The sequence below is a fragment of the Procambarus clarkii genome, chromosome 55 (genome assembly GCF_040958095.1).
Source record: "Procambarus clarkii isolate CNS0578487 chromosome 55, FALCON_Pclarkii_2.0, whole genome shotgun sequence".
NCBI classification, from domain to species: Eukaryota; Metazoa; Arthropoda; class Malacostraca; order Decapoda; family Cambaridae; genus Procambarus; species Procambarus clarkii.
Genome location: NC_091204.1, coordinates 28,652,441 through 28,668,322, shown reverse-complemented (window position 1 = coordinate 28,668,322; position 15,882 = coordinate 28,652,441). Strand labels below are relative to the sequence as shown.

Genomic DNA, 15,882 nt, shown 5'->3' with positions numbered 1-15,882 from the left:
ATATATGTATGCCATATACATATATATGCTATGTTGTATGCTACAACTTGGCTGATAATAAAGCCATTCACAACTGCAGGCCTAATAAAAAAAGGAGGTGGCATAGCAATATCTTACAAAGATACCTTCATCTGCAATAGTCTCATTAGTAATAGAGACGACTATTGTGAATATACCTTTGCCAAGTTCTCCAGTAAATCCCTTAAATCCTCCTTGACTATAAGTGCCATCTATAGATTTCCCAATACCGACATAGCTTCATTCTCAGATAACGTAAGGAATCTTATCATAAATAACAATCTCAACAAAAATCAAACCAACTTAGTGGTTTGTAATGGTGAACAAAACCTGCAGATACTTATATATAACCTGTGAATAGAGTGTAATAACACCAAAACTATTTGTTTATTGTTTTATGACAATAATTGAATCACTAATATGATTCACTAATATATAATCCTAATAATAATCACTAATATATAATCCATTGAGCATGCTGCATCTCTTTCAGTCTCTTTGCAATTTGAACAAGAGGGTTTTTAATTGATCGAACCATATTCTTAAAGTAAAGTAAATGAGATGTATTCCATATTTTGCAAAATATACGATGAAGGCACACAAACATTCATACCAAAACTGAAGGGCAGGATTTATGAGGAGACATTAGAGGCATTAAATATTCCAAACTAGAAGACAGAAGGAAAAGAGGAGATATGATCACTACGTACAAAACAGTAACAGGAATTGATAAACTTGATAGGGAAGATTTCCCGAGACCTGGAATTTCAAGAACAAGAGGTTATAGATTTAAACGAACTAAACAAAGATGCCGAAGAAATGTAAGACAATTCACTTTTGCAAACAGAATGGTAAACGGTTGGAACATGTTAGGTGAGAAGGTGGTGGAGGCCAAATCCGTCAAAAGTTTCAAAGCATTATATGACAAAGAGTGCTGGGAAAATGGGACACCACGAGTGTAGCTCTCCATCCATCTGATTGATAACCCAAATGAATTTTTCATGGATTTGATACCAACATCAAATCATAAATCAGATGTGATCCTATCCCCACTGGATTTTGAAGAAGCCATAGACAGTATGCCTATGCACTCTGCACCAGGCCCTGACTCTTGGAACTCTATATTCATCAAGAACTGTAAAAAACGTTATCGCAGGCCCTTCACATTCTTTGGAGACAAAGCCAAGATACTGGCATTGTCCCTGACATACTAAAAACAGCAGAGATAGCACCGCCCCATAAAGGAGGAAATAAGGCAGAGGCAAAAAACTACAGACCGATAGCACTAACATCGCACATCATAAAAATCTTTGAGAGAATGCTAAGAAGTAAGATCACAAAATACATGGAATCACAGCATCTCCATAACCCCAGACAACATGGTTTCAGAACAGGGCGCTCTTGCCTATCACAGTTGCTGGACCACTCTGACATGGCACTAGATGCCATGGAAGACAAACAAAACGCTTTGACAAAAAAAAGCCTTTGACAAATGTGACCATTGTGTTATTGCACATAAAATGCGTTCAAAAGGAATTACCGGAAAAATAGGCAGATGGATATACAACTTCCTGACTAATAGAACCCAATGTGTAGTAGTCAACAAAATAAAATCTGGACCATCAACCGTAAAGAGCTCAGTCCCCAAGCGTACTGTGCTTGCTCCAATACTTTTTCTCATCCTCATATCGGACATAGACAAGGACACAACCTATAGTACTTGATCATCCTTTGCAGATGACACTAGAATCTTCACGAGAGTAGGCAACATAGAGGACATGGCAAACCTCCAATCAGATGTAAATCAGGTCTTTCTATGGGCTACAGAAAATAACATGGTGATTAACGAACATAAGTTTCAGCTCATGCGCTACGGAAAAAATAAAAAATATAAAAACGGAAACCACTTACAAAACTCAGTCAAATCATAACATTGAACGGAAAAGCAACGTAAAGGATTTGGGTGTACTGATGTCAGAAGGCCTTACATTTAAAGAACACAATAAAGTAGCCGTCACAACTGCAAGAAAAATGACAGGATAGATAACAAGAACTTTTCACACTAGAGATGCTATACCGATGATAGTTTTCAAGACGCTAGTGCTCTCTAGAGTGGAATACTGCTGCATAATGAAAGCCCCTTTCAAAGCTGGAGAAATTACTGACCTATACTTATGCATTTATCTTCGGTTTAACACAACAGGCACCAGACACACGCTAGGCATCATACACACTAGGATAAAACAAACATTAGGCCAGAAGTCAGAAAAGAATTCAAAGAATTTTACTGGAAAGGCTTGCTGTTAGGAAAGGAAGTAATTGAGATGAATTAATGCACAGTATGTCAATTTTGTGAAATATATGATAAAGGAACAAAAACATTTATACCAAAACAAAGATGCAGAACTAGGAAACAGGATTTGTTCAACTGAAATTTCAAGACGGACAGAGACCAAAAGACACAAAAATGGAATCAATATACGAAGAGGCCAAACCCCCAAACATACCAGTAATACAAAGAGAAACAACTACACGGCAGTGAGGAGAGAGGCAGAAAGAAATTTTGAAAAAAAGGAACAAACAAATGTAAAGTAGAACAAATCATATTCTATAAATACAGCAACAACCAATTGCAGGTAAAGGATAATATTCAGAGCTTTTAAATGCATGGATGGCGAAATACTCAAGAAATTGTTCACGACTTTTGTTAGACCAAAGTTGGAATATGCAGCGGTTGTATGGTGCCCATATCTTAAGAAGCACATAAACAAACTGGAAAAGGTGCAAAGACATGCTACTAAGTGGCTCCCAGAACTGAAGGACAAGAACTATGAGGAGAGGTTAGAGGCATTAAATATACCAAATATACTACACAAATATATATACTACACATGCACAATAAACTACCCTACACAGGCTGAGTATGGTGTGTACAATAAATTATTAGCTAAAAGATAAGACTGAGTTTGTATAAATGGGGGTTAAGTCAGAGTGGGAAAATGTAAGTGGAGTGCCTAAAAACCCTGTCCTGGGACCTCTGTAATTCATAATATATACAAATAATTTAGACTCAGGTTTGATCAGCAATATTTGAAAATTTCCAGACGATACAAAAGGGATTTTTTTCTGGATTCAGGATTATTTTTTTATGGCTGAAAACAGGTTTTCAGCAATAAAAGAAATACAGTATTGCTGGAACAACCGTCGACATCTTCAAGAGAAAACCTGAACATCTTCAAGAAGTGAAGATGACCTTGAGAAGAAGTATAGGTTGAGAGAAGTATAGGTTAGGAATTGTCTCCAAAGAATTCTCAAAGAATTACTCGTTATTGCTATCCAAGATAATTAGACGAGCCAAAGCTAAATACTACGAAGATAAATTTACCCAAATAAAGAGTACCTTACCTAAAAATATGTATGTACCTTACGTAAATAAACATTTGATTTTGAAGTGCCGGACAAACAAGGCTGTGGTGGATATGTGGGCCTGAGGGGCCTGTCCAAGCAACAGCCTGTTGGACCAAGCTCTCACATGTCAAGCCTGGCCTTGGAAGGGCTTGGTGAGTAGAACAACTACCAGAACCCTATAATGCATGTATCAAGGTGTCCAGGCAGTGAGCACCACATAATGCAGTGCAGTCCTGTAAGAATAAGCACAGTAAGTATGGGCATGGAGGGGGTGCAGCAGTGGCTTGTGAAGGGCTGGAGAGTAAATGGACATGCCCAGGGGTAAAAAGCATTAGGGTAACAGAACATAGCCCATAAAAATAGTAATGACAATGAATGAATAATTATATGAATGCAATAATACTTCATATCTCAATAGGAATACTAAGCAGGATGCAAGACAAGGTACTGGTGGTGATAGTGGTTGGTACAAGTCCTCACATCCCCACAGACACCAGTAACAGCCCTCACCTCCCAACACAGTACCCTTGTAGCGAGTTAATCTTATACTCGCTTCATTATCTTATAGCATAACTAATTAACACTAATTACAGAAGCTACACAGGTGATACTTTGGTGTGAGTTGAGCGCACTGAGCGTCGGTATCGCTACACCCTTGTTCCTTAACAACCCTTTGGACCTTTATTACAGAAAAATAGAATCAATTAATTTAATAAAATATAAAATATAAGTGCTTACTTACGATAATACTATCGGTGGAACACAAAATCTTCTTCTTCTTGATAGTAGGTGCAGTTTGCATGAAGGGTTAGTCCTCGCCATGACTGAACTGACGACAAAATGGCCACTGTGTTGATATGGCGTCAGATGACGCTGTGACGTCACAGGTGAGGGACGCTTTGCGCATTACTCCCTCGTACTTAAAAAGTACTACAGGTACTTTTTGGTTTTATTTTTGAATATGGCAGAAGTTGGACAGCTTTTCAAATCATTATAAGGGAGTGAGTTCCATAGACTAGGTCCCTTTATTTACATAGAGTGTTTACATAGATTAAGTTTGACTCTGGGGATATCAAAGAGATATTTATGTCTGGTGGGGACGTGGCCATGTGTTCTATTACATCTGTCCAGGAAGAGTTTCAGAACAGGGTTTGCAGTTAGAAAAAGGGCTTTATAAACGTAATTTACACAGGAGAATGTATGGAGTGAATTTGTTTAGCATGTTTAAGGATTTGAACAAGGGAGCTGTGTGTTGTCTGAAGGTAGAGTTAGTTATTGTCCTGATAGCAGATTTTTACTGGATGATGATGGGCTTGAGGTAGTTTGCAGAGGTTGAACCCCAAGCACAAACGCCATAAGAATGATAGGGATAGATAAGTGCATAATAGAGTGAGAGGAGAGCAGAGTAGGGTACATAATATCTGATCTTAAACAGTATACCAACTGTTTTAGAAACCTTTTTAGTTATGTGTTGTATATGGGTGCGGAAGTTGAGTCTCTTGTCTAAGTATAGGCTAAGAAACTTTCCATCATTTTTATTGCTAATGTTTACATTATCTATCTGAAGCTGAATTGCATTTGTTGATTTGTTTCCAAATAAGATATAGTAGGTCTTTTCTATGTTTTGTGTGAGGTTTGTTGGTTGACATCCACAAGTAGACTTTTTTTAATTAATTGTTTACAACATTATTTAACAGGAGTGGGTTGGGGTCAGAGTAGATGAGTAGTATCATCAGCCAACAATATAGGTTTAAGTATGTTAGAGACATTAGGGAGATCATTGATGTATATAAGAAACAGGAGGGTCCTAGGATGCTGCTCTGTGGCACCTTTACGGTAATTAAGTGGTAGAGTGGGAGAGGTTATATCATTGATGGCTTCATATTGGTGTCTGTTACTAAGATAGGATCGGATATAGTTTAGGGCAAGGCCACGGATTCCATAATGGTGGAATTTAAGTAAGAGGTAGTTATGGTTAACAGTATCAAAGGCCTTTCTCAGGCCGATGAAGAGTTCAATTGGAAACTCACTTTTGTCAAGGGCTGAGAAGATTAAGTCAAGCAGACTAACAATAGCATCATTGGTACTCTTTTGGGAGCGGAAGCCAAACTGACAGGGACTTAGTATATTGAATTTTACAAGATTGGAGTAGAGCTGTTTGTAAAAAAAAAAAAAATAATTTTGATAATATAGGTAGATTCGATATGGGTCTGTAATTATTTATGTCTGCCGTGTTACCTCCTTTATGAACTGGCGTTACTCTTGCTTTTTTAAGGATATCAGGGAAGGTATGACACTCTAGGGATTTGTTGAACAGCAGTGCTATGGATGGTGCAAGGGCATGGGAGGCACGCCTGTGTACCATCGATGGTATTTCACTAATGTTCCCAGCTTTGGTTTTTAGCGAGTGAATGATGGACACAACATCTGTAGGGCTGACCGGAGAGAGGAGAAGATAGTTTGGATAGCTGCGTGAAAGATATGTGGTAACATATGTCTGAGTCTCTGGGATTTTTCGGGCAAGGTGAGCACCAAACGATGAAAAGAAGCTATTAAATTCAGTTGCTGTTTCAAGATCTGTTGCAGGTGTATAACCATCCTTGGAGATTTTTATCTTATTATGTAAATGTTGTTTAGCTCCTAGGATGGTAGAGATGGCTCTCCATGTGCTTTTTATGTTGCCTTTTGCTTCTTTGAATCTATTCTCGTAATAGGAACGCTTTGCTCTTATTATACTGGTAAGCACTGATGAATACCTCTTAACTACTTCTTTTCCAACTAGGCCAATCCTAAGTTTTTTTTTCATATTCATGTTTCTTGTCGATTGCTTTAAGTATGCCATTAGTGAGCCAGGGATTATTTAACCTTTTTGCCAGTTACTTGCTTGGTGAGGAGAGGACAATAAGTATTGTAAAGGCTTTAAATTTTGGAAAGAGGCTAGTTAACGAATTATTATCCTGTGTATTGATAAATTTAGATTCCCAGTTTACATTGTGGAGGGCATTTGTGAGATTGCCTATTGCCGCTTCACATTGTAACCTAAAGGTAATTTTCTTGTTACCTGGTGGTGTTATGGCCATGTTCGCTACAAGGAAGGTAGGATAGTGGTCAGTTGTTCTGTCAGTGATTATACTTGATGTAAGAGGAGCTGTTATGTTGGTCCATCAGTGATCCAGGGTAGTCGCAGATGTTTGAGTGACTCGGGTGGGCCTGGTGATTGCGGGGATGAGCATACAGGAATTCATGCTGTTGAGGAAACAGTCTACTTGAGGGTTATTTTGTAGCCCTAGGTCAATATTGAAATCACCTCTGAGAACTATGTGATTTTTGTTGAGATTATTGTTTATGATAAGGTTCCTCAAGTTGTTATTGTATTTGTGTCTAGCTTCAGACACAAGCATGTTACAGTTATGTCTTAAAGAGTTGAGAGCAATTAAGGATGATAAAGAGTCACTTACAACTAATGTATCAAGTTTGGATACTTGTACACATTTCAGTGCAAGGAGCAAGGCAAATAGTTCAGTCTGAAGGGTAGAGGCCCAGTTGTTTATACGGACTCCCCACTCAAAATATAAGTCATATCCTATTGCCAGGACAACTGCACTTCCAGCTGCACCCGTTGGGCGCTGTAGGAAACCTTCAGTGTATATGATTTGAGAGAGAGAATGCTCTGTGGACAGAGCATCAGTATGGCTTAAGACGTTGAGCTTTGCCTCAAGACAAAGCTGGGACTGATCTCTAATTTGCTCCTTTGATGGAAAGGGAGGGATTAAAATTGAAAAGGGTGTAATTTCCTACAGTGCAGGAAAGTGCTATTGTTGTCTCTCTTGGTACAAATTATAAATCTGATACTTTCTGAGTTCAGTTCCAATTTTATTTATCTATTTGAAACAATGTTTACATTCAATAAAGAAATTCTGGAGGGCTTCTGTGCAACGGTTAGGATGAGCTAGCCTAAGCATTTTTATACCAATTTGACAGTTATTTTCAGTAACACGATAAACAACGCTCGGAATATTAAGTTCCTTTCTCATATTAAGTATCTTTGTGGTACGAAGGCACCCAAGGATTATCCTCAAGGCTTCGTTCTGCAATTTTTCAAGCCCTCCAAGCTTTCTTTCAGGATGCCTTAAAGTTAGTTTAGTTCATTTATTATGCACCCCATACCCATCTTGTGGGCGGTAGTGGAAAGGGTTGCAGAGGCACATAATGGGCTCAGGGACTGAACCCAACAATTCATTTAGCTAAGCAAGTTACAATCTTGATGAGCTAGTTACAAAATTCAGTATAAGTCGTCACATCAACAATAGGTTCGAGATCGATCACAAGTACAGTTTCTAAATTAAGCAACTGACATATGTGGAGAGCTAGTGTCACAATTGATATGTTTGTCCTGCACACCGCTCCCCATCCAGTGGGCAGCGGTGGATAGGTTACAATCACTTAGTTACTACTTACAGTTAGCAAACTGGGGATATTTGGCTAAAATTTCTGGTACCAGATCATTTTGAATGAAATATTGACACATCGTTGGTACATTGGTTATAGAATTGTCTCTGAATTCACTATCACATAGTGACGAAGGGGTGTGCAAATAATTTTGTTGACAGTTAACATTTGGTCAGGTCTACATCGGCAGATAATGAGAATTCCCAGAAATACTTGTAACCGAGTCTAAGCCGAGCAGTAGTAACATCTAGAAGTCTGCTGATTTTATTGGATGAACCATAGATGTGTGGCTCCTTTTGCATAATAGTATTGAACGAAAGTTAATCTCCCCAAACACTTTCGCGTTTTGGGCAAGTTACCCCTCCACTCTCTCCATTTTTGTTTGGACATTCCCTGGTAGTGGGCGGAAATACTGAAAAGTGTATACTCTTTTCAACTTTGTCACCTTAATTCTCGTCCTATGTCTTTCATTTTGGTACCAATGCGTTCGCAATAGAATTCCCAACAGAACTATGTGCATATAATGTCAAAGACAGCAGCGCGCTCCACCCGCCGACAAGATGAATGTAGGCCAAGGGTACCAGAAAAAGAAAGCTGAGCCACCCTCAGGCAACTCTCATTACATTAGAGAGCGTGATAATACTGAAAAGTGTATACCCTTTTCAACTTTGTTACCTCAATTCTCATCCTAGTTTTTTCAATTTGGCATCAATGTGTTCGCAATAGAATTCTCTATAGGACTAAAGGCATATAAACTCCAAAAGCCCGGCTTACCATCCGCAACAAACAGAGTAAGCGAGAGTGTGTTACCAGGGAGCGCACAAGAGCGATAAAATGTATACACTCTTTTCATTTTGGTCACCCCAATTGTCATCCTAGGTCTTTCATTTTGGTATCAATGTGTTAGCAATAGAATTATCTACAGGTTTAAATGCATATAAACTCCAAAAGCAAGGTGTACCATCCGCACAAAACAGAGAAAGTGAGAGAAAGTAACCCGGGAGCACTCTAGTGCAATGTAATGTGAACACTCTTTTCACTTTGGTTACCTCAATTCTCGTCATATGTCTTTCATTTTGGTATCAATGTGTTCGCAATTGTATCTGCTGGCATTTTACCCTTTGCTTGGATCTGAAGGGTTTTAGGCTCACCACGATGCAATCTGATAGTACCACACGTGTATATACCTATCTTCAAGCAGCAATTCACTCATTCAAACCGACTTATAATAGTTATCCATATATAAATGGTAATCTTTGTTCTACCTGTTAACCTGTCATATGAAGAAAGATTGTCAAAGCTTATATTACATTCTCTAGAAAAGCAAAGAATTAGGAGTGACATATGGTAGAGGTGCACAATGGGATGAATGGACATAACAAAGGGGACATTAATGGGGTATTAAAAGTAGCAACACAAGACAGAACTCGAAACAAAGTGTAAAAATTGGAAAAATTTAGATTTAGGAAAGAACTGCATGAGTAAATACACTGGGTTTGTACCTTAAGGTTCATGTATGCAATATTACAGAGTTCCAGTTAACTCCCATGCATGCAATTAATTTATGTTATGTTTATGTTTTTTATGTTAAAATGTTTTTGTTGATTTGTTTGTATATTTTCATAAGTAAAGCATGCTTACCGTCTTATTCCAAGTTTTATGATAACTTTACAAGGTTTAAAACATAAAGTTCAATATATATTCTGGTTTTCACACAGGAATTATACGTTAATATAACATCATAATAACGTAATGATGTCGTGTAAATAACGTTATACTGACGTCATATAAATGTTATATTTATGTTATAAGAACGTAAATTAGATAGCTTTACAGAAAGTAAACAAAAAAAACTAAATGTTGACTGAAAATTATTTATTCTTAAATATAAAGCATGAAAACATTATAATACCATAGCATTCACTATTATTTTTAAATTTTTACATAAATCTTAAAAAACTGTGTCTCAAGAATATATGTTTTTAGTTATATCCTTTGGTTTTAAGAACATCAGATATACGTATTTATGTCAAAAGTTACAGTATTACCTTTGTGGAACCATTTAAAAACGTCCACAAACGTTCTGTGTTTGCTGGGGTAGAGGTACCCAAAATACTGCAGGCACCGATTTGTACAACTACTTAGACACTACACCATATACTCTTCTTTCGCCGCCCTACCTTGCAACCTACTTTAACTACAGAACCAATTATGAAGCCTCACTGGACATCTGCTTTGGCTCTGCACACTTTCAACATGAACTACAGTTTCATACTGGACCAGATATTGGTAGTGACCACAAACCCCTCATAATAAAATTTACTAACTTTCACCCACCAACCCACCCGCTTACGCTTCCCAAGTGGAACATTAAGTACCTAGACAAGAAAAAATGGGCTGATATTGTCCGCCTCCCAGACACAGACGAAGTAGACCCTAACAAGCGCCTGTCCACAATCACCTCGGCCATAAATTCTGCAGCCACCCAAATGCTTAAGAAAACTTCAGGACATAGGTCCAACAAACCACTTAAACCGTGGTGGAACGCGGAATGTGCACGAACAGTCGCTTTACGCCGACGAGCCATTCAAAAACAAAGACGTCAACCCTCCCTACAGAACTGGGTCAATCTCCGGCGGGCTACAGCAGCGGCCAAAAAAACCATACTATCAGCAAAACGAGCATCATGGGCAACATTCTGTGATAGCCTCACACCCACAACGCCACACTCAAAAGTCTGGGCTACATTTAACAGCATTAAAGGTCGCCCAACATTCCCTTCGTTCCCCCTGATGATCAACGGTTCACTCTGTCAAACACCTCAGGAGCGTGCAAATGTTCTCGCTGAATGCCTTAAAGTTACCCTCTCAACACCCTTCCTTCATGCCCAAGAACTCTCCCTCAGACAAGAAATTGACCGTGCCATACCGCTGCCCATGCTCGGCGTCGACAACATGTACACCTTAAGCGAGCTACGATTGGCATTAAACCGCCTACCTCTTGGCAAGGCACCTGGAGAGGATGGAATTCCATATGAACTCATCAAATATCTTCCACCGACTGCACACAGCACTCTTCTAAATCTATGCTGGACTCACGGAAATATTCCTTCACAATGGCAGACCAGTATTATTCTTCCGTTCCTTAAACCAGGAAAAGACCCATCCCAACCTGCGTCATACAGACCTATCTCCCTACTATCATGCCTCAGTAAAGTCATGGAAAGGCTAGTACATACTCGCCTCCAATGGTACCTAGAATATAACAATATTATACCGTCACTCCAAGCTGGATTTCGACCGCAATGCTCCACGCTAGATCAAATACTCTGTCTTGAGCATGAAATCCGCACCTCTCTCAGAAGCAGTAAATATTGTCTTGTTGTCTACCTAGACCTCAAAGGAGCTTTTGATAGCATTCCTCATACTTGCCTCCTCGCAAAGCTTGCACGTTTAGGCGTACAGGGAAGATTACTTTTATGGTTACAGTCCTATCTCACAAACAGGACCTCCAAAGTCTTTATTCAAGGCGAGTTTTCCGATGGCATCCCAATACAAACAGGTGTTCCACAAGGCTCCATATTAAGCCCAACCCTATTTGCCGCATTCTTAGCAGATTTGCCTAACACCCATCCTGTTCACCTCTCGGCGTACGCCGACGACTTAACATTGTATTATTCAGACAATGCCCTACCAAATACAGTCTCTACAATGCAAACAGCACTGGACCACCTCATAGATTGGACACAACAATGGGGCCTTCAAGTCAGTACTACCAAAACCTGCTATCAGATTTTCACTAAAAAAAGACTACTTCATCTACCCACCCTCACAATACACAACACTCCCATCCAACACGTACGAGAACATAAATATCTTGGCATGCGCTTAGACTCCCCCTTACTTACCTGGAAAGCACACATTCAACACCTTAAACAGACGACACAACCCCGACTCGCCATACTTAAAGCCCTCACTGGCACGCACCTGGGGAGTACACCATAAAATCTTGCTCCGTTTCTATACAACCTACATTCGCAGCCAACTAGACTATTGTTGCCAAGCATATGCGTCGGTGGCGCCCACTAACCTACAGAGCCTCGAGGTCATACAAAATAATGCCATGCGACTTATATGTGGCGCAAAGCGTTCAACTCCAATCCTCGGACTTTACGGGGAAACAGGCCTCACAAGCCTAGCCACCAGACGAGACATTATGTGTGCCAACTATCTGTCACTCTGTACCACTGCTCACCAGACACACCCATACAGATCAAAAATTAACCCAACAGTTAACCCATATAACCCCCGCTCGCCAACCATTCACTCGCAACCTTTCCTCACACGGGCTACAAATAACCTCAATATAGACCTCTCCCTACTTCAAAACTGTGAAACCCAACTTCCTGTTCCCCCCATTCCACCTTGGCTTTATACAACTCCTAATACAGCAATACAACTCGAGGACAACATTCCAAAATCTGCACCAAACTCAGCCATAGCCTCAGTCTTTGTCTCAACAATGAAAAATTGCTACCCAAATACCACAGAGATTTACACAGATGGGTCTCGCATCTTCATGAACAACGTACCCTCGGTCACTTGCGCTGTATGGATACCGGAATACCATCTCAAGCAGGGATGGCGGTTACCAAACCAACTATCTATTTTCACAGCGGAATTATATGCCTTGTATCAAGCTCTCCAAATCATCACAACATTACCAGTTGGGATATATACAATCTGTAGTGACTCCAAGAGCGCGATTCAAGCAATTTCGTACTCTTCGAAAACATGCAAGGAGATTGTCTACCCATGCCTTCAACTTCTTCACAAACATCAATTGAACGGTTATGACACCTCTATCCAATGGGTCCCAGCACATTGTGGTATTCTCCATAATGAACTTGTAGACCAACTAGCCAAAGCGATGCACGACACGCCTCACCTCACCCGTCATCCAATTCCTCATGTTGCACGTAAAGGAGCCTTCAAAGATACCATCTCCCAGGATTTTGCAACAAACTGGAAAACGTTATGCTCACCTTTGCACTATGGGTCCATTAAAAAGAAATGGGAAATTTGGAAACATGTCCGATATAAAAGCAGAAAAATTGATGTAACGATGACCAGATTAAGGCTGGGACACACCAAACTAGCAGCACACAGCTCTAAGTACAGAACAGACATCAACGAACTCTGTACTCACTGTCAGGTGCCTGAAACAGTCGAACACTATCTCCTGCACTGCTTCCGACATTATAGTGCCAGAGTAAATTTCAAACAAGTCTTTATCGCACTCAAAATACCCTTCACCATCGAGCATATATTAGGAGGCGGTGACCACTCGTCACAAGAAAAATACCAAATAGTCAAAGCACTGGCTAAATATCTCCAATCGACCAACAAATTGGGTCACATCTGACCCGCGCCACATTTATACCTGGCGCCACCAACAGCTAAACACAGAAAACAACTACCTCGTCGCAACACCAAGGATCAGCTGACGCCATAAACACAACACACCGCCCTACGGTGCGGCAAGTTTCCCTCTAACACACACCTCTGTTTTAATCACCGTTCCTCTATCTACAGCACAACGCAACAAGCACCTTGGTAGCTCCGATCATCTTCAACATAAACGCGTCCAACAACATCAGTACTGGTGCAGTCATCGGGAGGACAAACCCTTCATGCAAACTGCACCTACTATCAACAAGAAGAAAGAGGTCCAGCACGAGCAATAAGGGAAAATCTTGACACAAACTGTATCTATCATAAAGAAGAAGCACCACCATTGACCGCCAAGTGCTCACATCAAGTCTAACTCTAAGAAACAACACTCAAGCCTTGACGCTTCTCCCAACATCCGGGGGAGAAAACCTTCACACAAACTGCACCTGTCATAAAGAAGATGAAGACTCACCAGTGTCCACAGTGTCAGAAGGTATTCACCTGTCCTGCAAATGTGAAGACTCACATGTTAGTGCATTCAGGAGACAAACCTCACGAGTGTCCAGAGTGTGGTAAGAGATTCAGTCTGCTTGGAAATATGAATAGGCACAGGATGGTGCATGCGGATGAGAGACCTTTTCAATGTGCCGAGTGTGGTAAAAAATTTAGAGAACGTGGAACTATAATAGAGCACATGTTAGTGCATTCAGGTGACAAACCTTATGAGTGTCCAGAGTGTGGAAAGAGATTCAGTCGGCGTGGAAGTATGAAGACTCACAAGATGGTGCATGCGGATGAGAGACCTTTTCAATGTGCCGAGTGTGGCAAAAAATTTAGAGAACGTGGAACTATAATAAGGCACATGCTGGTGCATTCAGGTGACAAACCTCATGAATGTCCAGAGTGTGGAAAGAGATTCAGTCATCTTCATCATATGAAGACTCACAGGATGGTGCATGCTGATGAGAGACATTTTAAATGTGCCGAGTGTGGTAAAAAATTTAAAAGACGTGGAACCATAATAGAGCACATGTTAGTGCATTCAGGTGACAAACCTCATGAGTGTCCAGAGTGTGGGATGAGATTCAGTAAGGGTGGAAGTATGAAGACTCACAGGATGGTGCATGCGGATGAGAGACCTTTTCAATGTGCCGAGTGTGGCAAAAAATTTAGAGAACGTGGAACTATAATAAGGCACATGTTAGTGCATTCAGGTGACAAACCTCATGAATGTCCAGAGTGTAGGAAGATATTCAGCCATCTTGGAAGTATGAAGACTCACAGGATGGTGCATGCGGATCAGAGACCTTTTCAATGTGCCGAGTGTGGTAAAAAATTTAGAAAACGTGGAACTATAATAAGGCACATGTTAGTGCATTCAGGTGACAAACCTCACGACTGTCCAGAGTGTGGGAAGAGATTCAGTCGTCTTGGCAATATGAAGAGGCACAAGATGATACATGCAGATAATAGGCTAAACACTTTGAGCGTGAAAGATAATTAAGAGAATGTTGAAGGATAATGAGGCACATAATAGTATATTAACTTACCTTTAATCTAACAGTGTGCTATCACAATGTCAGTTGGATGTTCTTCAGAGGTAATTATTTTTGCTTGAGAAATACACTTCACAATGAAAAGGTAAAGATATGGAGATATTTTATTATATTGTTCTTTTATGAAAGTTAGATGACCAAGCAAGAACTGGAGAAGCTGTCGCTAGGAAAACTCAAAATTGCTTATAAGTATAGAAATATCTCTTTAATTTAGCAAAGGTAAAACAAAGTTTTAAATGTTTTTCTTCATATTTATGTAAATAATGTGCTTCCTTTTTTTGCTTCCTGTGGAAATTTATTTAAAATGTAATATACTCTGTAGCTAAGTTATGGACATTTTTGTTGTAATATTATTTAGCATTGGAGTTGGTAAAGAAGACAATCTGAGACATACTTAAGGTGAGACCATTTGATTGGTAAAGAAATGTATATTAATCAAGGAATTTTCTCATCAGATTCATATGCAAACTGATGTCCATTTTTTATTTTTTGTTTAGGCGTATTTATGAGTTTTATTCTTGATTATAAATATTTCACCGAAGAGTATATTGAAGGCTGATTGGCATTTATAGCTGTCAGTCAAGCTAATATGAAATTTAAATTTATATTACTCTAGAAATTTATCACTCTAAATTTACCAGAAATTTATTACTCTAGCCTAACTTTATCAGTTATGCTGTAATTGTCTGGGAATAATATTTTACCCGATTTACCTGAGGGCCACTAACCCGAGTGGCCTCATTGAGAACAGGAAGTCGTCGGCTTGTTGAAGGTTCCCTTCCCCCTCCCAGCGGTCCGTCTAATTACCACAAGCTACACAAGCTTCAGAAAGCTTCCTGGCAATACGTTAGTAATGAATAAATATGATATATTTACTCATTATAATATTGGTGCTGAATGTACAACACGAAAAAACATAATTTTAATCTGAAAAAGTATCTTTTTATAAAGAAATTAGACGAAAATAAAAAGCTGGTGACGCCAAATCAAGTCGACGA

At 39.6% G+C, this 15,882-nt stretch overlaps 1 long non-coding RNA gene across 1 annotated transcript in view; it reads right to left on the bottom strand.

The window, feature by feature from the left end:
- The window catches only part of LOC138352920 (uncharacterized), a 264,785-nt gene that overhangs the window by 8,031 nt on the left and 240,872 nt on the right, over nucleotides 1–15,882 (bottom strand). The window contains exon 2 of the long non-coding RNA XR_011222992.1: nucleotides 3,442–3,659. This is a non-coding gene — a long non-coding RNA (uncharacterized lncRNA). The remainder of the gene's footprint in view (nucleotides 1–3,441; nucleotides 3,660–15,882) is intronic.